Source organism: Gorilla gorilla, chromosome 11, assembly GCF_029281585.2.
Source record: "Gorilla gorilla gorilla isolate KB3781 chromosome 11, NHGRI_mGorGor1-v2.1_pri, whole genome shotgun sequence".
Classification (NCBI taxonomy): domain Eukaryota; kingdom Metazoa; phylum Chordata; class Mammalia; order Primates; family Hominidae; genus Gorilla; species Gorilla gorilla.
In genome coordinates this window covers 141,087,501-141,112,522 of record NC_073235.2, presented here as the reverse complement: position 1 = coordinate 141,112,522, position 25,022 = coordinate 141,087,501, and the positions used below count along the sequence as shown (strand labels likewise).

Genomic DNA, 25,022 nt, shown 5'->3' with positions numbered 1-25,022 from the left:
ACTGCGGGGCTGAGCGTCGCAGCGTGCTGTGGTTTTAGATGAATGCTCCCCCAAATCCCTTCCATGAAGCCCGCAATCAGGTCGGTAACTGATGACAGCCAGTGGCTGACGCGAAGTTCATTGAATAAATGAATGCATTCGTGAATAACCGAGTAACATTTCTTGCACACTCCCAACTTCAAATATCGCAGCGTCGTCCCACCATGAGTATTGGTGTTAGTCCTTCAGCACGGATTCCCTTGGCTCCTCCCATTCTCCCCTGCTGAGTTAAGACAGCGGGGCCTCGTGCAGGAGGAGGATTTGTACACAGCACAGCAGGAGGCTGATGAGGGAGGCCGGAGACCCCAGCAGTCGTGGGCGTGAGCTGCTGGCTCATCCGTGTGTACAAACAACATTCCAGACTGGAGTAAGGGAAGCCGCAGGCGCAGCCCCGCGAGTGCCCCTGCTGAGGCTGGCCCTGGGTGGCCCAGATGCACCAGGGGGGCCCACTGGGGGCAGACCTGGCAGGCCCTGTGGGGGTTGGAGGCGGGAGTGGGGGTACTTCCTACAGTGGTGTTTGGTCTTGGTAACAGCAGAAAGCAGCACTGGCATGAGGGACAGGTGACTCCGATGATGACGCTGCTAGGCCAGGAGCCAGGGGTGTGCCCAGCCTCTGGCTCCACCACAGCTGCACATCCCGAACTCGGAGCTTCAGCAACTCCGAAGCCTGAAGCCGCCTCACGTGTTGTTGGATGGATGAATGGATAAACGAAATGCCGTCCATCCATACAATGGAATCGTACTCAGCCTTAGAAAGGAAATGCCGTCCGTCCATACAGTGGATTCGTACTCAGCCTTAGAAAGGAAGGGAATCCTGACACACGTCACAACACGGATGACCTTGAAGACGTTATGCTGAGTGAGATAAGCCAGCCACAAAAAGACAAATACAGTACTGTGTGATTCCAATTATTTGAGGTCCCTGGAGCAGTGAAATGGTGGAGCGGAATGGGGGTTGGGTTGCCAAGGGCTGGGGGAGTGGGGAATGAGGAGTTGGTTTTTCATGGGACAGAGCTTCAGCTGAGGAAGATGAAAAAGTTTTGGAGACGGGTCGCACAGCAATGTGAATTGTGCATCAACAGTACTGAACTGCGCATTTAAAGCAGGTTAAGTTTTATGTTCTATATATTTTACCACAATTGTTTTAAATAATTTTTTAAAAGAGGTTCCGGTGCAGTCAGGGGTGCGGGTTGGGTGTTGGGTGGTTCAGAGCACCCAGGTGATTCTAAAGTGCAGCCTGGTGAGAGCCAGGTCTCCGTGGGCCTCCGCTGCTCTGCCTGCATGGTCCCGGTGGGCCCACAGTGAGCGTTCTGCGTGTCAGTAGCCTTTGCATCAAGGTATTGAGTCCCTGAGCAGAGTGGCCCTCCTGAGCCTGCACCTCCACCTTCCCTGCCACGTGTTGCCCTTGGGATCCTGCCTCTTAGAAGAACCTGAGGCCGCACATCCCCACCTCCGTGCCTCCTAAATGCCCACATGGTGCAGGGCAGTGTCCACAGAGCCAGCAGTGCTGGAGGGGGAAGGACACTCAATTGCTGGCCACTCTGCCAATACCATCACCCCCATTTCTCAGGACCCTGAGATCTGGGGGCCTGGTGCTATGCCCAAAACCACACAGCCCACAGGTGGCTGAGTTGGGATCACATCCAGACTGTCCAGCCCTACAGCCTGTCTCCCCCTCAGACCTCACCTCTCCAGAGTCCCTCTTCTTCCGGGTCCTCTGAGCCCAAAAGACCCACCAACACAGGGACACTCAGTGACCGCTAGAGATGAATCAACTTGGGTCCCATCACCTACAAGCAACAGGGATTTACCAGTGCCATCCCAGCCCCGCACAGCAGCAACAGGACCAGTGCAGTGGGCTGTCTTGCCCCTCCAGGTCCCAGTGGCTCCCTCCCGTTTTCCCACCCCTAAAATCACCCGTCGCTTCCTGTTGCCTCCTGGAGGCTCAGGCCTCCCCCAAAGTGTCCCCAGTGACCCCTCTGTGGAGCCTAGCCCAGTCTTTGTGGTGGAAAATTTGGCAGTCTAGCTAAAGTATAAGAATGAATAATCCTTGATCAGAAATGCCTCTTCCAGGCATTCATTCTAGGGAAATAATCAGATGTGGGGGAGATTCAGCTACAGTAGTGCTCATTACCATCATTTTATAACAAAAATGTCCAACAATGGACTTTCTGGTTCAGGAGGTCTGAGAAGGGGCCCCCATCCCTCATCCTTCCTGTTGCAGGGAACTGGGGGCCCCTCTGGAAGCATGGCAGGTATATGGGGGGCTGGAAATATGAGCTCCACAGCTGCAGGCTGGTGAGGATCCTGCTGGGCCTGGGTGTGCTGGTGCTGCTGTCGCTTAACCCCCACAGCTGTCTCCGGGAATTGGGCAGCAGATGTCACCCAGGCAGGGACCAGAAATGGGAATCTCTCCTGATCCTAGGCCCTGTGGGCCTGTGTTTGGGGTGTCTTCTCCCAGGAGGCCCAGCCCGCTCTTCCCCTTTGAAGGATCTCCTGCTTTGAAGGAAGCAGGGGATCTGAAGGTTTACCAGGTGAGGCCACGAGATGAGGGCAGCTCGCTGACCCTCCAGGCTTTGCCCTGGAAACATCTTTACCAGCCCCTGCCCCGCAGACCCTGTCTCAGGCCTTGGAGCCCACCTGCAGAGAGTCAGGGTGTCTGCCCCAAGCTAGGGAGGCAGATCCACATCCTTCCAGCTGAGTCACCGGACAGGGTGACTCCTCTGAGCACCAGCTGCCTCCCTGTCAAATCGGGCTGATAATACCCACCTTGCAGGCTTTGTAAAGACACAAAATCCCATAGAATGTGCCACAGGCTTCCTGGGGCAGAGAGAGCCTCAGGACACAGTGGGCATCGGTGCCATGGCTGCTAACGCTATGGCATGGCTTTGCTGAGTGGAGCCAGGCCCGCCTCCAGCCTCCCACCCCACCCCACCCTGTCCTAAACTGAGCCCACCTTCTCTGCCCAGCTAGGAACAGAGTAGGGCTCAGGGGTAGAGGCAGTGTCCCAGCAGGCCCTCAGCTTGGGGCTGGTGGGGCTAGGCAGGGCCCAGGCAGTGATGTTCCTTGCAGCCCTCGAAGCCTCCCTCTTCCAGCCAGGTCAGCGTCTGCCTGGATGTGGTTTAGCCTGGCAGTGGAGGTCCCAGGGAGGACCGGGAAGCCCAGCTGTGGGGACTGCAGAGGACAGTGTGGGCCCTGGGAGTCCTGCCAAGGGGGTGCCCTCTTTCAGCCCCCCTCACAGGTGCTGTGCTGCCTCCCTTGGTGTGACCGAGAACTCCACTAGTGTCAGGAGGCCACAGCGCTCAGTGAGCCCCTGCATCCTCTACCAGGGCCTGCATCTCTCCAGGCAGCACCTGTGGAAGGCAACTACCATGTGCTGGTCACTGCCACAGGGGCAGAGGTCAGAGGTAAGGAAATCTCAGTCCCAGAGCAGGGACTGGCAGCAGAGACAGGAGGTTTTTAGAGACTCTTCGGCCACAGGGGGACCAACAGCCCAGCTTGCCCAGCACTGAGTGGGCCCCAGAACACAGGGCTGCCAGTTTTCAGAGCAGGGTGAGTGGAGACCCTATCCCAGCCCTCAGCTCTGCTCCCTGCCTGTCCTGCTGCACTGCTGGAGTCTTTGAGCTGGCCCCACCATGCCCTCCTTACCGCCAGGTGAACTTTTCCTGCCATACCAGTTGGTCTCTGTCACTCGGGCTCACAGACTCCTTCACGGTCCCCTGAATGCCCATCTATAGGCTCTTGGAGGAGCCTGGGCATCTGAGGCCCTTCCCAAGAACAGCCCCAACCTCCCTCCCCTCCTCCAGCTCCCAAGCTCCCTGCCTAGAACCTGACCCTCCAGGGCCAGCACTCTCTCCCTGGGGTCTGCGCACGAGGCTCCCTCCCTCCCATACCCCTGTCCTGGGGACCTCTCCCTCTCACCAGATGCCTCCCCCACCCCACCCCCGCTTTCCGCCCCGCAGCTGGGGCCTTGGCTCCAGGTCCTCCCAGCAGCATTTATCTCTCCTCACCTGACTGCAGCTGCCGGAGGAGCTGGCCTGTCTCTCCTGGCAGACACTTAGGTTCCACGAAAGTGGCTTCTGGTGGGACGGGTATTTTGATTCTGTCACAGGAGCTGGCCCAGGCCTTGTTCCTGAACCAATGGATAAAGTCATTCATGCTCTGAAATTGACAAACTGCCACACCAGGGCAGCGGGGTTCTAGGGTTCAGGGGCGAGCAAAGCTGGACACCATCCCAAGGAACCTATAGACCAGCATGGGGGGGTTGAATGGCAGCCCCCAAGACAGAGATGTCCACGGTCTAAGCTCTGGAACCGTGAATGGGACCTTATTTGGAAAAAGGGTCTTTGCAGATGTGATTAAGGATCTCAAGATGAGATCGTCCTGGATTTAGGGCAGCCCCTAATCCAATGGCAGCTGCCTTTACAAGAGAAAGGCAAAGGCGGATTGGAGAGAGAGAAGATAGTGTGAAGACGGGGGTGGAGAGTGCAGCGATGTGGCCACAAGCCGAGGAACACCTGGGGCCCCCAGAAGCTGGCAGAGGCAACAAGGACCCTCCCCTAGAACGTGGCGGTGGGGGGAGCGCAGCCCTGCCTGCACCTGGGCTTCAGACGGGTCTGTGGTGAACTGTTTCCGAAGCCTCAGGGCTCATACATCCAGCAAGGAAACTGGAATTACAGCCGCTCCCTGCAGCGAGGACCCAGCAGGAGAGCCCGGGGCTGAGAGCGGGAAGGCCTCTCCAGGAGCCACACCGAGGGTAAGAAGACCTCACTCCTTTGCTAACAGTTTCTTTTTCAGGAATTTTTCATGTTTGGAATGTATTTTCCCCTAGGTTATCAGCAGAAAACACACGCCTGAATGGGCGTGTCGGTGGAGTTGAGCCTGTCGCCTCATCCAGTGCCACGGAGGAGCCCTCGCGGTGTCTCCCTGCAGAGGTCACACTGGGGTCAGAACTGAGGCTGCCTTGGGCAAGGGCCAACCGCAAGGCTGTTTCTGAAACCACAAAGTACCAAGAGAATGCCCTGTGTTACAATTAATAAATAGCATTGTTAATCGACGTGAACAAAGCCGGCCTTCATTGCTTTATTTGGTGGCCCATTTGGTGAAGCACTTAAGAAGAGTCCTGGCCAACATACACACATCATGGTTTTAATTACATCCTGTGAATTTATTTTTCCAGAGAGAAATATTTCTCAGGGAAATGTCCATAAAAGCAACGTTAGCAGAGTGTGATGGTGTGTGTGTGTTTCCTCTAGGAAATCTGTTTAGTTTAAGTCCCAGCTTTGAGCAGCACTTTTTACAAAGACAGGGGACCTGAAGAAGGCTGCCGACAGCCGGAGCAGGCGGTGTCCCGGCGGAGAGGAAGTCTCCAGGCTGCTCTGCCCTTCGTCTCTCTGGGAACTTGCCCCTCTCCCCTTTTCCACATAGGAATTCTGAATTGCTCTTGGAAGCCCAAAGGGGGCTGGGCTTTTCTCTACACCCTACACACTTCTGCCCCCTCCCCCAGCTGGGATCCCCTCTGTGGCTGGCATTTCTTAGTGGTGTGAAAAGGACATTTTTGAAAATGGAATCCTGTTTTCACCGCTCTAAGGAAAGTCACAACTTCAAACTCTTTTCCAGTGTTTCCTGTTGTCCCTCGAAAACATCTGTTTGAGAACTAGGCGTTCTCTCCCAAACTGCTGAGATTTTTTCTTAGGTTGCCTTTCCAATGTTAAAGTGTTTAACCCACATACCATTACTGCATCACCTAACTTCGTTTGCAGGCCACTGCTCACTGTGTACATAACCAGCATCACAAGCACAGGGACTCAGGACCGGGCGCTTTCTAATCTCTTCAGTCTCTGGGTCTCCTGCTTCCAGGACAGGGCTGGAGCCAAGGACTCACTCTCGACTGACTGACTGACTGCGTGGCTGATGAAGGGAGGAGTGCATTTTTAAAAGGAGAGTAAGCTGTCCCCAATACACCAGTCTAAGAAATGACCTCTTTTCCTTTCTCTACGTAAACTTCATGTCCTTATTCACAGGCATATAAAATTACAAAATCATGGTGTAGACACACATTTACTCCCCGCTCTCCTTTCTGTCATGACCCTAATGATGCATTTACCTATACGGAATTCCTTGGGCTCTCTCAGACACAAGCAAATACTTCTGATGGCAGAGAGAAAAGTCAAGATGTGGTAAGAAAATCAGTGTCCGGGAGCTACAGTTTCTATCGTGTGGGCGATTAGATGCCTGACGGCCCTCCTGATGTAAACAGCTAAAATGCTGGAGAAAATGTAAAACGCATCTTGTTAGAGGCATCCTCAGGCTGCCATAGCGGCCAGAAGCAAAGAGAAGGCAGAAACCTTGACAGCTTAGTGGGTCTGAGCCAGCACTCATCCCAAACTCTGTGCTGAGAACTTGAACTTCTACCTGGATGACTGCATAGGGTGCAGAAACCAATTTAGAGCAGGAGTCTCATACGAAATGCTTGCATAGAACTGACACCCATAGAGTCCCACCCTCAGTGTAAAAAGTAATGAGAATAAGAACAACAAAAAACCCACAAATAACCTCATTTAAAAAACAGGCAAAATGGCCGGACACAATGGCTCATGCCTGTAATCCCAGTGTTTTGGGAGGCCAAGGGGAGAGAATTGCTTGAGCTCAGGAGTTTGCAACCAGCCTGGGCATCCCAGCAAGACCCTGACCCTACCAAAAGAGAAAAAAATAGGCAGAAGACTTGAACAGACATTTGTCCAAAGAAGATACACCAATACCAATAAGCATTTGGAAAGATACTCAACATCTTTAATCTTTATGGACATATAAATCAAAACCATAATGCAATAGCATTTTGCATCCATTAGGATGGCTACTATTTAAGAAAAAAATAGAAAATAACAAGTGTTGGCAAAGATATGGAGAAATTGGAACCCTTGTGCACTATTGGTGGGAACTTAAAATGGTACAGGCACTATGGAAAATGTTATGGTGGTTCCTCAAAAAATTAAACAGAATTACCACGTGATCCAGCAAGTCCACTTCTGAGTATATCCAAAAGAACTGAAAGCAGGGACTTAGACATTTGTACACCCATACCTATTTATGGCAGCATTATTCACAACAGCCAAAAGGTGGAAGCAACCCAAGCGTCCATGAGTGGATGAATGGACCAACAAAATCTGGTATGTCCATATAATAGAATATTCTTCAGCCTTCCAAAGGAAGGAAATCCTGTTACATGCTACAATGTGGGTGAATCCTGAAGACATCTATGCTATGCAAAATAATCCAGACACAAAAGGGCAGATGCTATATGATTTCACTCATGAGGTATCTAGAGTAGTCAAATTCATAAACAGAAAGAATGGCAATTCAGCCAGGGGTTAGGGGAGGGGAAATGGGGAGCTAGTGTTTAATGGGTATAGAGTTTCCATTTTTACGATGAAAACATTCTAGAGATCAGTTGCCCAACAATGTGAACACGCTTGACACTACTGAAATATACACTCCAACGTGGTTAAGATGGTAAATTATATATTGCATGTATTTTATCACAATTAAAAAAATTTTAAAGATAACATTGAGGAGGAGATGGAGGTAGAAGTAACAAGAACTAAAATACTGGCTCAGCAAAAAAGCCTGCTCATCTCAACCTTAGCCCAGGCTGGGCCTCACATGAAGTTTAGATCAAAAATCCCACCGAAATTCACACTTTGGTGTTCTGAAAACTCTCAAGCAAAGAAGCTAAGTGACAGCAGTTCTAGGTTGATAGTGCCCCAAGCAACTGGCAGAAGCAAATGTAGTTCCTTTCTAGAGACCACTTCAACCTGGGCCTCAAAGAATTCCCACAGATCAAGTTCCAAGAAAAATAACCTCTCACTGGGGCAAAAATAGCAAAGTGCACATGGAGGGAGAGTCAGCAAAAGGGTCCTTCACAGGCTTCAGACACTGACGAGACACCGAATATGAAGCTACTGTCTATCCAACCAGTGCTGGCTTACTGAGCCCTGTTCAAGGAAGTGGACACAAAAGTGAGATAAACGAACAAAAGTCCCGGCTGCCATGGAGTTGACAAACCTGTGCCCTGGAGACACACACAGAAGAAAGGCACAGGGAGTGCCAGGCTGGGGAGACAACACAGGAGAAAGGCACAGGGAGTGTCAGGCTGGGGAGACAACACAGGAGAAGGGCGCAGGGAGTGCCAGGCTGGGGAGACACACACAGGAGAAGGGCGCAGGGAGTGCCAGGCTGGGGAGACAACACAGGAAAAGGGCGCAGGGAGTGCCAGGCTGGGGAGACACACACAGGAGAAGGGCGCAGGGAGTGCCAGGCTGGGGAGACACACACACAGGAGAAGGGCGCAGGGAGTGCCCAGTTGGGGAAGGTGTCAATTTCAACTTTAATGTTTAAGTAGTAAAGAGAAGCCTGAAAATGTGAACAAAGTTGGCATGCAACAAGATCATAAAAAAAAAAAAGAAAATGTGAACAAGGGCCAAGAGACTTCACAGAAAGAACCAGTATATTTGAAAAAAATAATTAAACAGAACTTCTAAAATGAAATTAAAAACACAGTGGTCGAAAAAAACATACTAAATGGTTGCAGTGAAAAGTATATTAGATATGTCTAAAGAGGCAATTGGTTGTAGACTTAAAGACGGTGCTCAAGAAATCATCCTAGCCAGGCAAGGTGGCTCATACCTGTAATCCCAGAGACTCAAGAGGCTGAGGTGGGAGGATCGCTTGAGGCCAGGAGTTCAAGACCAGCCTGGGAAGCAGAATGAGACCCCATCTATACAAAAAGAAAAAAAAAAACTAGCCAGGCATGGTGGCATGTGCCTGTAGGCCTAGCTACTCAGGAGATTGAGGAGGGAGGATCACTTGAGCCCAGGAGGTTGAGGCTGCAGTGAGCTATGGTCCCACTATTGTACTCTTGTCTAGCCTGGGTGACAGAGTGAGAACCCATCTCTAAAAAATAAATGAAATCTAAAAAATTTAAAAAAGTCATCCCAACTATAGGACCAAGAGACAGAGATGGAAAAATATAGACAAGAAGTGAAGGACGTGGTGGCTGGGGTAGGAGGGTCTAAGGAGCATCTACTCTGGAGTTCAAGAAGGGAGTCAACAGAGAAGAGAGGAAGCAATATTAAAGGAGATAGGAATGAAATTTTTCCAGAGTTAGAAATCCAGGTATCTCAGTAAATCCCTGGCAAGATTTAAATAGAAGCACACTTCAATGCATGTTGAAGTCCTGAGGCTGCAGGACACCAAGGAAAAAGATGTAAAAAGCAGCCAGAGAAAGAGAGACCACATAGGAAACAAATGTAACTGAAAGCTGACTTCTGAACAGCATCAGTGGATGCCAGAATGCACTAGAATGACATCTTCAATGTGCTTTAAGAGATCAATTGTCATCCTAGAATTCTACACCCAGGGAAACTACCTTTCAGGTATGATGACAAAATAGACAAAGTTTATCACTAAAAGGCACTGTCTAAAAGATGGGTCTCTTGGTGGTCACCACCTGCCAGGAAGCAGATCTTAGAAGATTTCCCAACAAAACACAGGATAGATTAAGGAATAAGCTTTATCAGGGAAATGATAGCAGAAGGAGGTAGACAAATTCTTAGGCAGACTGGGGGCAGGTCCCTAGTGAAACCCCACCTTCAAACCAAAGATAGTTTAAAGCCCGAAAGCCAAGCTACCATTCTTGGATAAGTCCACGGACCGGATTGAGAACCTCTCTTCCCATTTGGCGCACTTTCCTCTGATTGATCCCCACCCTTCACCTATTTTACATATACCTACCCTTCCCTAATTGGTTTTTTACACTGTCATGCCCACCTTTGAATTGTGCCTTTGTTTTAGCCTTTTTTGGATACTCACAAACCAATCAATAACACACCCCGATTCTGAGCCCATAAAAGCCCCAAACCCAGCCACACTGACAGAGAGACCACATGACTTCTGGTGGGAGATCATCCTCGAATCCCATCTCTGCTGAGAGCTGTTTCATCACTCAGTAAAACTGTTCTCCGCCCTTCTCACCCTTCACTTGTCAGTGTAATCTCATTCTTCTTGGATGTGGGACAAGCACTCGGGACCGCACTAAACTCAGGTACAAAGACGGCAGTAACGCTGTAGCCCTCTACCCTCCCCACCCATGATCGATGCCTAGCAGCCGCACCACACCAACAGGAAGCAGCGGCAGGGCTGGGTGAGCCCCAGAGCCATGGGCTGGAGCAGAGCAACAGGACTGACAGAGGTGTTAATACACCCGTTTGTTGGGCTGTTGCAGGCCTAAAAGACCTGTTAGCCCATGTAGTGTGGCCTCTGGGGCTTCAAGGTTGCAGCCCTCCCTGTTTCGATGCCACCGCATTCTCCTCATCTGGACACTAGAGTTCACTGCGGGAGCTTGCAACATGCCTGGTCCAGCCACAAGCCCCACACAGAGCCCACTCCTGTGCCAGTGCTGGACCCCACACTCACTCGCCCACACACACCCTCCAGCCAAGGGCTGAGCACTCAGTCATGGTGGCCACGGGGTCTGCACTGGTATGCAAGCCAGATGCGGCCCAGTGGACTGAGTGGGTAGGGTGCCTCCTGTGGCAAACCTGGGGCCGAGCAAGGCCCGGGCAGAGGTGTGGCTGACCAGAGGTCTCCAGCTGGCAAAGCAGCCAAGAAAAATCCTGCATCAGAAGCTTACATGGGCAAGTGGCAGCAAGAGAAACAAAAGCAGGGAGCCTGCAACCCCAACCTTGCCTCGTTCTGCTCACACAGAGACAGCTCACCTTTCAGGGAGAAGCACTGGCCCCTGTTGCTACCTTTCTGAGGCAAACAGGAAGTGACCTATTAGGAGGGGGATGACTTGCTGAGGCAGCAGCAGTTGGGACTTGGGTGCCAGCTGTTTTCATTGCTGAGAAAGCCAGCTGCCCCACACCTGAGCCCCACGGGATGTCAAGCTTGCATCACTCCCCCCCACTGAAAGAAGGCAGGCTGAGTGGGGGCAGTGGTGGTTTTAACCACTCTTTATCCGGGCCACCCTGAGTGAGCTTCTAGGGCTAGTTACAGACAATTCTGCTTGTTGTATCCTGTATCCCTTAAAGGAAATTCTAAAGGATCAACTTTAGAAGGATGGAAAAGGATCCCAGATAGAGAGTATTTGATGCAAGAAGGAATGATGAATGTACCCCATAAATATGTGTACCTATTATATACCCATAAAAATTAAAAGAAATGATGAGCAGATATTGGTAAGTAGGTAGATAAATTCTGACAAACCTTGGCTGCCTAAACAATAGAATGTTTAATTTGTGAATTTAAAAACAGGATAAAATGGAAACACTGGACAATATAGCATATAAATTGGGATTGTCCTTGTATTATTTGAAGAAAGCTGAAGAAATTAAGCTTAGACTTTGTAAACTACCAGTGTTAAAGTAGCTACTGTAACTATTAAAATAACAGTCATATAATGCACAAACTCCAAACTAGACAGGTCTAGGAAAAATAAGAGGATTTTGTCTCCCAAAGAAGTCCAGAAAAAATGAGGTTGAGGAAAAACAAGAAGTGGGAAAAATAGCACTTAATAAGATAGTATAATAAATCCAAATGTGATAAACTCTCCAGGTAAAAACAAAGACTACTGACTCAATGTTTCTTTTTTTTTTTTTTTTTTTTTGAGACAAGGTCTCTTTCTGTCACCCATGCTGGAGTGCAGTGGCACGATCTCAGCTCATTGCAACCTCTGCACCCCTGGCCCCCTCCCATACCCACTCCCACCTTGGGCTCAAGCAATCCTCCCACCTAAGCCTCCAGAGTAGCTGGGACCGCACAGGCATATACCACCACCCCAGCTATTGTATTGTGTGTGTGTGTTGTGTGTGTATATTTTTAGTAGCGATGGGGTGTTGCCATGTTGCCCAAGCTGGTCTCAGACTCCTGAGATCAAGCAATCTGCCTGCCTCAGCCTCCCAAAGTGCTGAGATTACAGGCGTGAGTCACCACACCTGGCCCTGACTCAATGTTTATAAAAGACACAGTTAAAATATAAGAATTCTGAAAGATTTAAAGGATGGAAAAATATATGAGCCAGAAAAAACTACGAGGAGAAATAAACTGTCCATCGTAGTACTCGGGAAACTTTAAAACACCTCTCTCATTAAATGGTGAATCCAATAGAAAAAACATCTATTAGCATATCGATTTGAACAAAACAGTTACAAGCTCGACAGAATGGGCATATATAGATATAACACTGTGCCCGACCATGTGAAGGTACAGGTCCTTTTCAAAATTATAGGGACCATGAAAATAGCACACATTAGTGAGGATATGGAGAAACTGCAACTTTGAAAATGTACATTGCTAGTGGGAATGCAAAGTACTGGAGCCACTATGGAAAACAGTATACCAGTTCCTGAAAAGATTAAATCTAAAATTACCACGCAATCCAGCAATTCTACTTCTGAGCATACACCCAGAAGAATTGAAAACAGGATCTCAAAGGATATTTGCATATCCATATTCATAGCAGCATTATTCAAATAGCTGAAAGGTAGAAACAACCCAAGCATTTACTGATGGATGAATGGATACATAAAATGTGGTATATACATACAATGGAATATTATTCTCTGCCTTAAAACGGAAGGAAATGCTGACCCGTGCTACAACATGATGAACCTTGAGGACATTATGCTTAGTGAAACAAGCCAGTCACAAAAAAGATAAATACTATATGATTCTATTCATAAGAGGTTCCTAGAGCAGTTAGATTCATAAACACAGAAAGTAGAATGGTGGGTGCCAGGGGCTGGGGGTAGGGGAAATGGGAAGTTACTGTTCAGTGGATACAGAGCTTTAGTTTTGGAAGGTGAAAAAGTTCTAGGGATCAGCTGCACAACAGTATGAATGTACTTAATGCCATTGACCTATACACTTAAAAAATGGTTAAGATGGTAGTCCAGGCAGGGTGGCTCACACCTGTAATCTCAGCACTTTGGGAGGCCGAGGTGGGTGGATCACCTGAGGTCAGGAGTTCGAGACCAGCCTGGCCAACATGACAAAACCCTGTCTCTACTAAAAATACAAAAAAATTAACCAGGTGTGGTGGTGCACGCCTGTAGTCCCAGCTACTCGGGAGGCTGAGGCATGAGAATCACTTGAACCTGGGAGGTGGAGGTTACAGTGAGCCAACATCGTGCCACTGCACTCCAGCCTGGACAACAGAGTGAGACTCTGTCTCAAAAAAAAGGTTATTTTTGTTATGTGTATTTTATAGTAAAAAATATAATGATATGTCAAAATATTATTTTTTTAATTATATGAAATGCTTCAAAAATTTTGTGCTATCCTTGCCCAGGGGCCATGCTAATCTTCTCTGTATCATTCCAATTTTAGTACAGCGAGCAGGAAATGCTATTTGTTAAGCCCAATAAAGTAATTAAGTTGTGAAAAAAATACATGGAGCTTTTATGAAAGTGACCACGGGCTGGGCCATCGGGGCAGCCTCCACACCGTTCAAAGCACCGGTATTGGGCAGGCCACATTCTCTCACCAAGACGCAATCAAATCAGAAATCAATAATAAAAAGATAGGGAAACCAGAAGCAAGTATTTCATAACGCACTAAAGAAGAAATCATTATAGAAATGAGAAAATATACGCAACTGAACTACAATAAGGTGCCCATTCAATGAAACTTAAAATCATGGTTAAGAGAACATCAGTTAGTGACAGGGAAGAAATGTAGTAAAATTGTTTACGGGAAATAAAAAGAAGTCAACATTACGTAACACTGTAAGCAGCATAGTCCCAATGGTATAAACGGGTGCTTCTGTGTATGTTATACGGACAACAGATTGTAATAGACAAGATTGTAAAACACACAGACACACACACACACACACACACGATGAGAAAATGAATACATACTAGCAACTAGCATTATAAATTGTGGTCAATTTTGGAAGGTGGGATTTACAAGTGATGTTTATTTACTTCTTCGTGTGGTTTTCTAGATGAATTAATATGAATTCGGTTATCAGAAAGGAAAACAATAAAGGTAACTAAGATAACAGCAGCAGAGGCTTGGGAAACACAAGCCCCCAGGGCCCACGTCTTGTCCTCCCAGTGCTGCTGCAGGACTGATGCCCATCACACGAACACAATAAACCACAGGACACTGGGTGCCCAGGGAAAGACACCAGAGACCCCCCCCCCCGATCCTGCCTTCCCGGGTGAGGCATGCCACCCGGCAGGACCCTGGGTAGGGGCAGCCTGGGTTCTGTACCTAGATTCGCCAAGGCCAGTTCTGATCTGTCTGCAAGGCCTCTCACTCTCCTTCCCCCATCCCCCGCCCCCGTTCTCAGGCTCTTCGCTGGTTCTGGAGCCCCCAGCTGAAGGTGTTGGACCCCTGAGAACACCTCAATACCCAGTTCCCCGGAGCCCGCTGAACCGAGGGGAGGAAGGCCACATCCAAAGCCCCTAAATGTGCCTGTTCACAAAAACAGAGCCTGAAGGAGCTGTAAACAGAGGCTGTTTGATGGGGAAGCAGGACAGGTGTAGTCATTTGGAAAGCAACCAACATACCTTCCATCCACACCCCCAGCCCAGCCTTCCCAGATCCAGGGAACCGGCTCTTTACACGGGCTTGGGGACTCAGGGAGAAGTGTAACTTGAAGAACCTGTGTTAGGAGATGATCTTGGAAAGGAGGGCAAATCCCCAGCGACCCAGAGGATTTTCAGGGGCTGCTCTGGAGCGGAAGAAGGTTTCACTTTTCCAGGGGCCTGAATTCCTTGACCCCCCCCCAACCTGCCCCACAGGGGTGAGGGCTAGAGCTTTCAATGGCACCTGCTGCAGCTCTCCAGTAGGAGAGGACCGAAACCAGAGACAGTGTCCTCCCCTCCTAGGAGGAGGGGAATCATAATTTTTTTTTTTTTTTAGACAGAGTCTTGCTCTGTCACCCAGGCTGGAGTGCAGAGACATGATTTCGGCTCACTGCAACCTCCGCCTCCCAGCTTCCAGCGATTCTCCTGCCTCAGCATCCCAAGTAGCTGGGACTACAGTCATGCGCCACCACGCCCAGCTAATTTTTGTATTTTTTTTTAGTAGAGATGGGGTTTCATCATATTGGCCAGGCTGGTCTCGAACTCCTGACCTCATGTTCCACCCACCTTGGCCTCCCAAAGTGCTGAGATTACAGGTGTGAGCCACCACACCCAGCCTAGAAATATTAATAATAAATATGAAATTTCACCAGCGCATACTTACAGAAACCTAGATGGTACATATATTCTTATTTGTGTATATATTTTTTCATATGGAAAAAACAAATGTCCCAGCACCATTACTGAATATCAACCATTTCCCCTACTTGATCTGCAATGCCCATATCAACTGCAATATATCAGGTTTCTAGATTTGCTCCTTTATGGCCTTAAGGGGACCACCGTCCTATATGCTGTCCCTTGTTCACTGAATTGTGTGCCACATGATTGTGACAAAATATACAATACTCTTTATTACAAATTCCATATAGCTAATTGATTCTCACAGAATGCTTTTGATTTTTGCTGAACTCTTGTATTCATAGTGAACCTATGGTTCCAATCGACAAGTTTAGTTCGGACACGAATGCTGGTTATTTTCATTTCTTTTAACAAGTAAGAGTAAAGTGAAACAATAAAGACTTACATAGGAACTGCACTTGTTTGGCCATGACCCGAGGGACTTCTTGGTTGAATTGGATAAGTTTCTGAATATTGGAAGAATTTTCCTCCATTTGCTTTGTGCTCGTCACAATGGAATGACTGTGAACACGGCTGTGACATTTGGTTTTATTTATTTATTTTTGAGACGGAGTCTTGCTCTGTCACCAGGCTGGAGTGCAGTGGTGTGATCTTGGCTTACTGCACCCTCGGCCTCCCGGGTTCAAGCAATTCTCCTGCCTCAGCCTCCTGAGTAGCTGGGATTGCCCACCACTACGCCCAGCTAATTTTTTGGTATTTTTAGTAGAGACGGGGTTTCACCATGTTAGCCAGGCTGGTCTTGAACTCCTGACGTCAGGTGATCTGCCCGCCTTGGCTTCCCAAAGTGCTGGGATTACAGGTGTGAGCCACTGCACCCGGCTGGCTGTGACATTTACCTCATGTTTACCGGGCATTCCTTCCACTCACCTTCATGCTATCACTTTCTTAAAATTAGATAAACAAAAAAGCAAGTCCTGACTTGTAGCATCTGTCAATTTCCGTGGTGTAAATACTCTCGCCTTCAGCGAATGTGAATTCACCCAACTTGGAGTTAGAAGAGATGCACAATCGCACATACACCCCAGGATTTCCCCCTGAGGTCCAAGATGTAAATCACCTCAGGGCATGGACACAAGAAAAATGTAAAAAATTAGTTTTCCATATTCCTTACCTTTGTATTTTAATGTAATGGCTCGTAACATTCCTGAATGTCTAACTCTCACTGTACAGCCAGCCCCAGCCCACGAGTGCCCCTTGTGCCCTGTTCCTGGTGCCCAGGCACTCACCATGCCAGCCAGTAGCAGAAGGCTTTGGGGGTTGGAGAGGAGAGTGGGTAAGCATGGCCTGGAGGCCACCATGCAGCCATGGACGTGCCCCACTAGCTGCGTCCTGCCAGGCTCATCTTGGAGGTTACAGGGACCTTAACTCAGCCCAACTCACCCCAGAGGCCACTCTGCTCTTTATATAAATCGCAACCTTTTTCATTTCACTGCTAGGGAGTCCAAGTATTTTACCACCACAAATGGATGTTTTGGCAGGTGTAAAAATAGGGAAAATATAGAAATAAACGGGTGTGCAGTTTTACAGGCAATGGGAGAGAGCCCTCGTGGAGGAATAAAGGCCTGGCTCACAAGCTCACAAGCCTCGCCCATGTGACTATGCTCTGAACAGGGGCTGAGAAGCAACCGCAGCTCAAGGGGCGTCTGAGAGGAGAGCTTCCCTGCACAGCACCGCGGGCTGCAAGATCCAGGTCGACATGCTGATGGAAGGTTTTGATTTTGCAACTATCGAACGAGATTAATGCTTAAAATCCATGGTTTAAGAGATATTATTTGAAAGTTCTATTTTTAAAAGCATCCTGGTGTTTGTACTGAAACTGACCCAAAGACGCTTTTCTTTAGAGCCATAATCCCTGGAAATGTAAAACCCACCAGAAAAATGAGAGCTTGCTCCTCTCCCTGGGCGCATGCTGGGCTGGAGAGTAGAATGAGGTCAGCTTCGCGGTGGGTCCAAGCCACACGGGGGATGGCTGCGAGTCCAAGCGACCGGCCAAGGCTCGGGGCTGCATTATGACTTTCAGGAGCCCTTCCTCCATAAAAAATATTAAAAATTCTATTTTACGATGGCATTGATGTAAAGATGAATATATTAATATTGTATATTAAAACATTTACTTTGACCTAAAAGTTCATTTTTTTCTTCTGATTATGAAAGAAATGAAAACACTTTCGAGGGCTGTGGAAAGCGCCGTGGGTGCTGGCGCCACGCCTGCTGGGCTTAATGGGTCTGGCCGCCCTGCGGACACTCCCACAATGAGCGGCTGCCCCCTTGGGGCAGGATGGGCCAAGTAGCAAGATCTTGGTTCGGGTGCATGGTTTGGGGCGGGCAGTGGCCATGCAGCCCAGTGGAACTGTTTAGAGCAGGAACGCCTGTCTGATTCTGCCCTCTCAAGCATCCTCACTCACTCACACATCAGCCAAAAAAGTGGTCACGCTAATCTCAACTCAGCAACCTGCCCTTTCTCAGCTGTGTGCTCATGCAGATGACAGAACACTCAAGCAGAAAAATCCTAGGGACAGGCAGGCCGTGCTCTCCTGAACTGCTCCCTGGGGCCCCGGGCCAGCCATGTGCTCAGCCAACGTAGCCAGGCCCCTAAATCCCAAAGGACATTGTGCCAGGGACCGAGAGCTGGCAGGGACTGTACCTTGCTCTCTGAGCTTCAGTTTCCTCATCTGTGGGTTGGCTATGGCCTGACTCCCAGCCGCGGGGAGGCTCACTTGAGAAGGTAGGCGCCAAAGGTCTTCTTCAACAACCGCACGCCAGGAGGCTTTTCTTTCTTCCCTGCGGCTCCAACAAAACAGCAGAGGGACTTCCCCGACAGAGGGAATTTCAAGTCCTGAGGTGCCAAGCCCTGGAACACTGCAGGGCAGCTGCGGCCAACACAGGCGGCCAGTGTCAGGCACACAGTCACAGAGGGTCACTTTGCCCAGGGCTTGAATAAAATTTTTGGAAGACTCCCAATTCTGAAGGGGTCTTACACAGCCTCCTTGAAAGTGAAGTAGGAAAACTGGCAAATGCAGTCTGTTCTCAAAGAGGGGCAGGCCGCTGAAGGCTGCGTGCAAGGTGGTCTCGTGTCCTTGCACCGTGGGGAACCTCCCCAAAAGGTGGTTTCTATTCAAAAGGGAATGATGATATTCATTCCCCAGCTTGAAGAAGGACAAGTTGGGGGCCGGACAGGACTCCCTGGGCAAACATTGAGCAGTGATGGGGGACTGGAGATTTCAGAGGCCTTCCAAGGGTTGGGGGATAGGGGCAGGCAGGAACTGCAGCCCAGGCTCCATCTGCCTGGGGGCTCCTGAAGGTCATGTCTGCCAAGGCCTGAAGCCTACGTGGGTGCTGACGTGTTGATGCAGTTGGTAGAAAGCGCAATGGGGGCGTGGAGATCTGGCCTGCTTGCATGCCTCCTGTGACGAGGAGCTCACCATCTACCTGATGAGGGGCTGTCCGGTCATCTTTGAACCCTGTTGGAACGGAGGCTCCCTCCTTACACAGAGCCAAAATCAGTCTCCCTTTGTCTCCCACCCATAGGTTCCAGCGCCACAGAGAACAGGCTCAACCCTCCCTCTACCCCAGACCTGTTATTTCAAGATAGGGGGCCATGTCCCTGCTCCAGCTTCTTCTTGTGCCAGCAAAATATTTCTAAATTTGAGAAGTACTTCCAAAATGTCCTCCAGAAGTCTCACACAATTTACACCCCCACATCTTCAGCCACTCCAAATACTATCAATTTTTAAATTTTTGGCAATCGAAAGATGTGTGCAACTGTGATATTAACCTACATTACACAGATCACAAACCAGAGCCAGGGTCCGCCTGGAGCGCACCGTGTGCTGTGTGCTGAGGGCTGCCCTTTGCACTTTCCACCTGGTGCTGCGCATATGATCTGACGACAAGGTGAGGCCAGCGCTCTCGAATCCAACCAAGCAGGTGGGAGAGGGAGGCCGGAGTCAGGCCACCTGCCTAAGCCAACAGCCAAGGCCAAGGGCGTGGCAGTGCCTGTGCCGCTGGGAAGCCCAGGTAACTCCTCTTCCAGTCTGGATTCCCAAATCTCTGCCACCTTCTCTCTCGACAGCAAAGTTGGTTTCTCATGTTTTGTGATTATTTGATTGCCTATTTATTCCTTTCTTCTATCGTTCAATTGGGCTGTTTCTCTTATTAAAAAGTCTGTCTTTAAACAGAGTTTAAAATACATTGCAAGTTTATCCCAATGTGTTGTTTTTTACTTTTGCTTGGAATACAGAAAGTTTCACTTTTTAATGGAGCAAAGTGTCCATTTTTTTTTCATCTGCGGCTTCTGGAAATTGTGTCTTTTTAAGGAAGTTCTTCAGCCCAAAAAGTATTTAGCACTAGCATCCTAGGCTGGGCTGCAGGAGGGCAGGGTCCCTCTCACCCCAGGTCCCCTGGACAGGGAGACAGAAGGGCCTGGGAGGTTTCACTACTGCGCGTCCCCACATCAGAATTGGACACAGACACCACCCAGTCCTCTTGGGAGTCTAGTCCTATTGAGGGTCCCTCACTGCCTTACCTGAAGCCTCTCCCTCCTCCTCCTCCTCCTCGGGCTGTCCCTCGGCCCAAGGTGCAGGGGAAGCGGGCCCTAGGCACCCACAGCCATCGGCCCCGCCTGTCCTCACCGGTTGGTCTGGCAGACGGTGGGCAGCCTGGGGAAGCATCTGCAGCAGCACGGCCAATTTCTTGCTGCTCAAGTCAGAAGGATTTTATGCACTTTATGAAAATAAAACAAATGCTTCCCAGAACTGTCAGGGCCCATTAGCTCTAAAGGGTCACATGCCCAGCTTTGAAACCACAAATTTCTAGCAGGCGCTTCTCTCATCCCAATGCCACTACCTAGGAGGCCCAACCCCCCTCCCAAGAGGCCAAGCCCACAGGCCCACAGGCCTGAGCCCCCCACCCCACCAGAGGCCGAGGCCGAGGCAAACTTGCCCATCCCTGAGGTTCGTCCGTCCTCAGGGGTGGGGCCTGGGCTCTCATTTCCTCATGAATCCTCAGCTTAGGCTGCTGTTTCCGTCCCTCACGGGAACATGCTAATAGCAAGCTATCCAAACACGGCAGAGGCATTTCTCAATGTCACTGTGTCTTTATGGCACATTTCAGCCATCAGCTTCTCTGCCTAGGAGATGTAAGACCATCCACCAAGACAGGGCCACAGGCAGCTGGTCCTGAAGGGTCGGAGCTGAGCAGGAGCCCCCAGGCCCCGCCAGCCAACCGCCGAGGTGAGGGACAGCACAGCACACACTGCCAGCGCACCGCACACCAACAATCACCAGGCACCCATGAGCCACGTGTGCTCCCCGTGGCTAAGATGACCTGTCAGTGGACAACTGAGGCTCAAAGGAGAAACAGAAAGGAGCACCCCAAATCACACATCCACACCTGACAGGAAGATGTCCCGACCCACACTCCGTGTTCTTCGACACCACCTCAAGAAGGGGCAAAATTTACCCTGCAGGGGTGCGGTTTGGCAGGGGAGAGGAATGAAGCCCAAAAGGTGAAAGAAGGCCTGAAGCTACACCCACCACCCACAAAACTGGGCAGGGGAGGAGGGGTCTAGCCACAATCCCCAGAAGGCCGGTGGTGGGACGGGAGGCCTGGCAGTCAGGGCCTATGCTGTGGGCTCCACGGGGCACACACACTGTGGTTCTCGCCTCGGCTACTTCCTGTTCAAGCTTGAACCCCACGCAGATCTGCCACTTACTGTTGATAATAAACCTTGTTTGTGCTTCAGAAACAATGCAGCATGATCCATGAACAGGATACAGAGGCCAGGGGTGAAAAGCGAGGCACCGCTTTGGGCCAGACTTTCGAAGTCAATCTGTGTCAAGGGCCTCTCAACCCAGTTTGGGTTAAGACCTAGGAAACACCTTCAGAAGTAGTAAGCAGCGACTTCAGAATTTAAACTCTGGGTTGTTTTTTTTTTTTTTTTTTTTTTTTTTGAGACAGAGTCTCACTCTGTCACCCAGGCTGGAGTGCAGTGTCATGATCTTGGCTCACTGCAACCTCTGCCTCCTGGGTTCAAGCGATTCTCCTTCCTCAGCCTCCCAAGCAGCTGGGATTACAGGTGCATGCCACCATACCTGGCTAATTTTTGTATTTTTAGTAGAGACGGGGTTATACCATGTTGGCCAGGCTGGTCTCAAACTCCTGATCTCAGGTGATCTGCCCACCTCAGCCTCCCAAAGTGCAGGGATTACAGGTGTGAGCCACCGTGTCTGGCTGGAGTTTCTTCAGATGAAAAACAGCTGGACAAACCTAAGGACAGAGAGCCAGCTGCCAGAGGGGGCAGGGGAGTGCAGGCCAACCTGGGGAGCAAAGCTCAGTGGGGCGGCTGCAGGACAAGTGTGCTCCAGGAGAGAAAACGCAAAGCCCCCGGGGCCTCAACAGGGGTCAGCTGCCTCCCCAAGGCTGTTTCCACAAAACCTCTCAGGAAAGACTGGAGAAAGTTTGAAGTGTCCCTTGCTGTGCACACCTGAGAAAGACCCTTCTTCCCTATGGGCCCTGTCTCCTACTCCCTTCCCAGCTCCAGCGGGTTTCCCCATTCCCTAAGACTGTCAGGCTTCTCACCTGCCCCTGAACGGTGTCTTCTGTCCCAGAGGGGAGAAGTTTCCAACGGTAGTCATTGCTGGAGGGCACAGAACTACTGCTGGAATCTTCTCCCCTTTGGGACAGAAAATATGGTGCAGGGACAGCTGAGAAGCCTGTCAGCCTTAGGGCACTGGGGGAACCCCTGTAGCTGGGAAGGAATAGGAGACCCTGACTCCTGGGGGAGGGGCAGGAATGCAAGCAGGTTCCAGAGCTACAGCCAAGACCCAGGGACACGGTGTCCACCTAAGACTGGGGTTAATCAAGCAACAGAGTACGCCCCCAACCCAGCTACAGCCAAGACCCAGCGACACGGTGTCTACCTAAGACTGGGGTTAATCAAACAACAGAGTAATGCCCTCAACCCCCCTGCCGGCTGACAAGCACCGGGCAGCAAGAAACAGTGGATTCACGCATGTGCGGCAGAATTACTCAGCACGAGGGAGGAACAGCCCGCCTGAGCACGCAAGACTTCATCTATGAACGCAGTATATTTTCATGTTGGGTAATCGAGGATAGCACATTACTAAACCAAAGGAGAGAAAATGCGATCACAAGAACAATTCAACATCCATTCCTGCTAGAGGTTCTCTGTAACCAGGATCAGAAGAGTCTGTTTTTAACACAAGAAAAGAGCTGTCGCCATCGTTCCTGGCAGCATCGGACCAATTATAAAATCACAAGGACTGTCCTTCGTATTTGTCCAGCATCGCACTGGGGCAAGGAAGCTACAGCACAGTCAAAAGGCAATCTGGGAATAATATGAACTCAAAACACGAAGTGCTTCTAGAAATCCAGGAGGAAAAACCAAGAGTCCAACAGAACAAAGGGCAAATGAGCTGAACAGTCAGCTCACAGAACAGAAAAGCAAACAAGCAAATGACCCTTAAACACATCAAGAGAGGCTACAACTCAGTCAAAATGCGAAAGTGCAAATGAAAACATGCTGAGATCCTCTTTCTCGCCTGAGCAGTGGAAATCTCTACGTGTGGCCATCTGCTGCTGGAAGGCTGCAGGGAAAAGACACTTCCATATATTTTCTGGTGCAGGAACATGGAACCATCCCACAAACAGCATCTGGCAACACCCACCAATATGGCGACACACTGTGCTTTGACCCTGCAGTCTCACTTCCGGGTTCTCTCTCCACACATAAAGAAATGATCGAACAAAGCTATTCGCGGCGGCATTGCTTTTAAAGGCGGAAGACTAGAAACCACGCCACTGAGCACCAGGGAGCCAGCAGGAGAAGCCAGGCAGCCGCAGGGGGAGATCCACGCAGCCTGGAGAGAAGTGAGGATGGTGTCTAGGGTGGACACTCTGAGGTCCCCAGACTGCATAAATCCGAAAAGCCAAGGTTCAGAACAGGGTATAGACTATGACCTTTTGTGAAACTGTATGTTGCAGGGGTATAAAAGTAAATATTCTTATCTGCTTGTACAAGGGTCTAATGCAAATGGCTGCCTACAGGGGCAAGGAGAAGCAAGGCAGACAGGGACCACGGGAGGTGACCTCTCACAGAGGACCCTTTCAGCTAACCGTGATTGTAGATCCATGCTAATATATTACCTCTGCCATTAAAAGTCCTTTAAATAAGAAGAAATGAATACTTCAGGAATATGAATTAGTTATGCCAACATGAATACCTGGCACGACTAAGGGTGATATTGATACATGATTGACAGTAAGGATAATTTTCTTTAAAAACTTACACATAGCACTATCCACAAAGTGTCATGTCTGGCTGCTGGAGAACATAAATCAGACCCTACCATCTGTGTGCCCAGTGGGGCAGGGCCAGCCCAGCCTTGTTCCACAAGCATCTCCTGGAATCACATGGCTCTGGGTGCCCAGCTTCATCAGAAGACACCCAGAGGTTTCTATGGTGCTTTCGCCAACACCACACACCCGCCAATCTGGACACACACATTTGACTGCATTCATTTACAAGGATGTGATTCTGCCCTGGCTGACCAGAGTACAACCTTCTTGTAATATGTGTAATTTAACTTTCTTTTGAACTCCATTTTCTTAACAGAAAGACCAATTTGCTTGGTTTAAGAAACTGATAACCAATTTGGAATTTAGCTCTATATATGGATTTAAAAACAAGTTTTATGTATTATTATTATTATTATTATTATTATTATTATTTTAGAGTGGGTCTTGCTCTGTCACCCAGCCTGGCATGCAGTGGCATGACTATGACTCACTGCAGCCTCAACCTCCTAGGCTCAAGTGATCCTCCCATCTCAGCCTCCTGAGTAACTGGGACTACTGGCACACACCACCATGCCCGGCTTTTTTGTTTATTTTGATGGGGTCTCACTCACTATGTTGCCAGGGCTGGTCGCGAACTCCTGGGCTCAAGTGAGTCTCACGTCTCGGCCTCCCAAAATACTGGGATTACAGGCATGAGCCACCACGGCTGGCCAAAACAAGTTTTATAGTTTTTGTTTTTGTTTTTGTTTTTGTTTTTGAGACAGAGTCTCACTCTTTTACACAGGATGGAGTACAGTGGCACAATCTCGGCTCACTGCAACCTCTGCCTCCCTGGTTCTTCTGCCTCAGCCTCCCAAGTAGCTGGGATTACAGGCACCCGCGACCACGCCTGGCTAATTTTTTTTAATTTTTAGCAGAGACAGGGTTTCACCATGTTGGCCAGGCTGGTCTCGAACTCCTGACCTCAGGTGATCTGCCTGTCTTGGCCTCCCAAAGTGCTGGGATTACAGGTGTGAGCCACCACACCCGGTCAAGTTCTACAGCTTTAAAAGACATTTAAATTTCTCTTGCTGAATTTAAAAGAAACCGCCCTCCCTCTCCCTCTCCCTCTCCCTCTCCCTCTCCCTCTCCCTCTCCCTCTCCCTCTCCCTCTCCCTCTCCCTCTCCCTCTCCCTCTCCCTCTCCCTCTCCCTCTCCCTCTCCCTCTCCCTCTCCCTCTCCCTCTCCCTCTCCCTCTCCCTCTCCCTCTCCCTCTCCCTCTCCCTCTCCCTCTCCCTCTCCCTCTCCCTCTCCCTCTCCCCTCTTTCCACGGTCTCCCTCTGATGCCGAGCCGAAGCTGGACGGTACTGCTGCCATCTCAGCTCACTG

The 25,022-nt window shown here is 49.7% G+C and overlaps 1 non-coding gene across 1 annotated transcript; it reads right to left on the bottom strand.

The window, feature by feature from the left end:
- Positions 1-13,343: 13,343 nt before the first annotated feature.
- Positions 13,344-13,446, bottom strand: LOC115933807 (U6 spliceosomal RNA). Its single transcript, XR_004069661.1, has one exon. It is a non-coding gene; the product is annotated as a U6 spliceosomal RNA (small nuclear RNA).
- Positions 13,447-25,022: the final 11,576 nt, after the last annotated feature.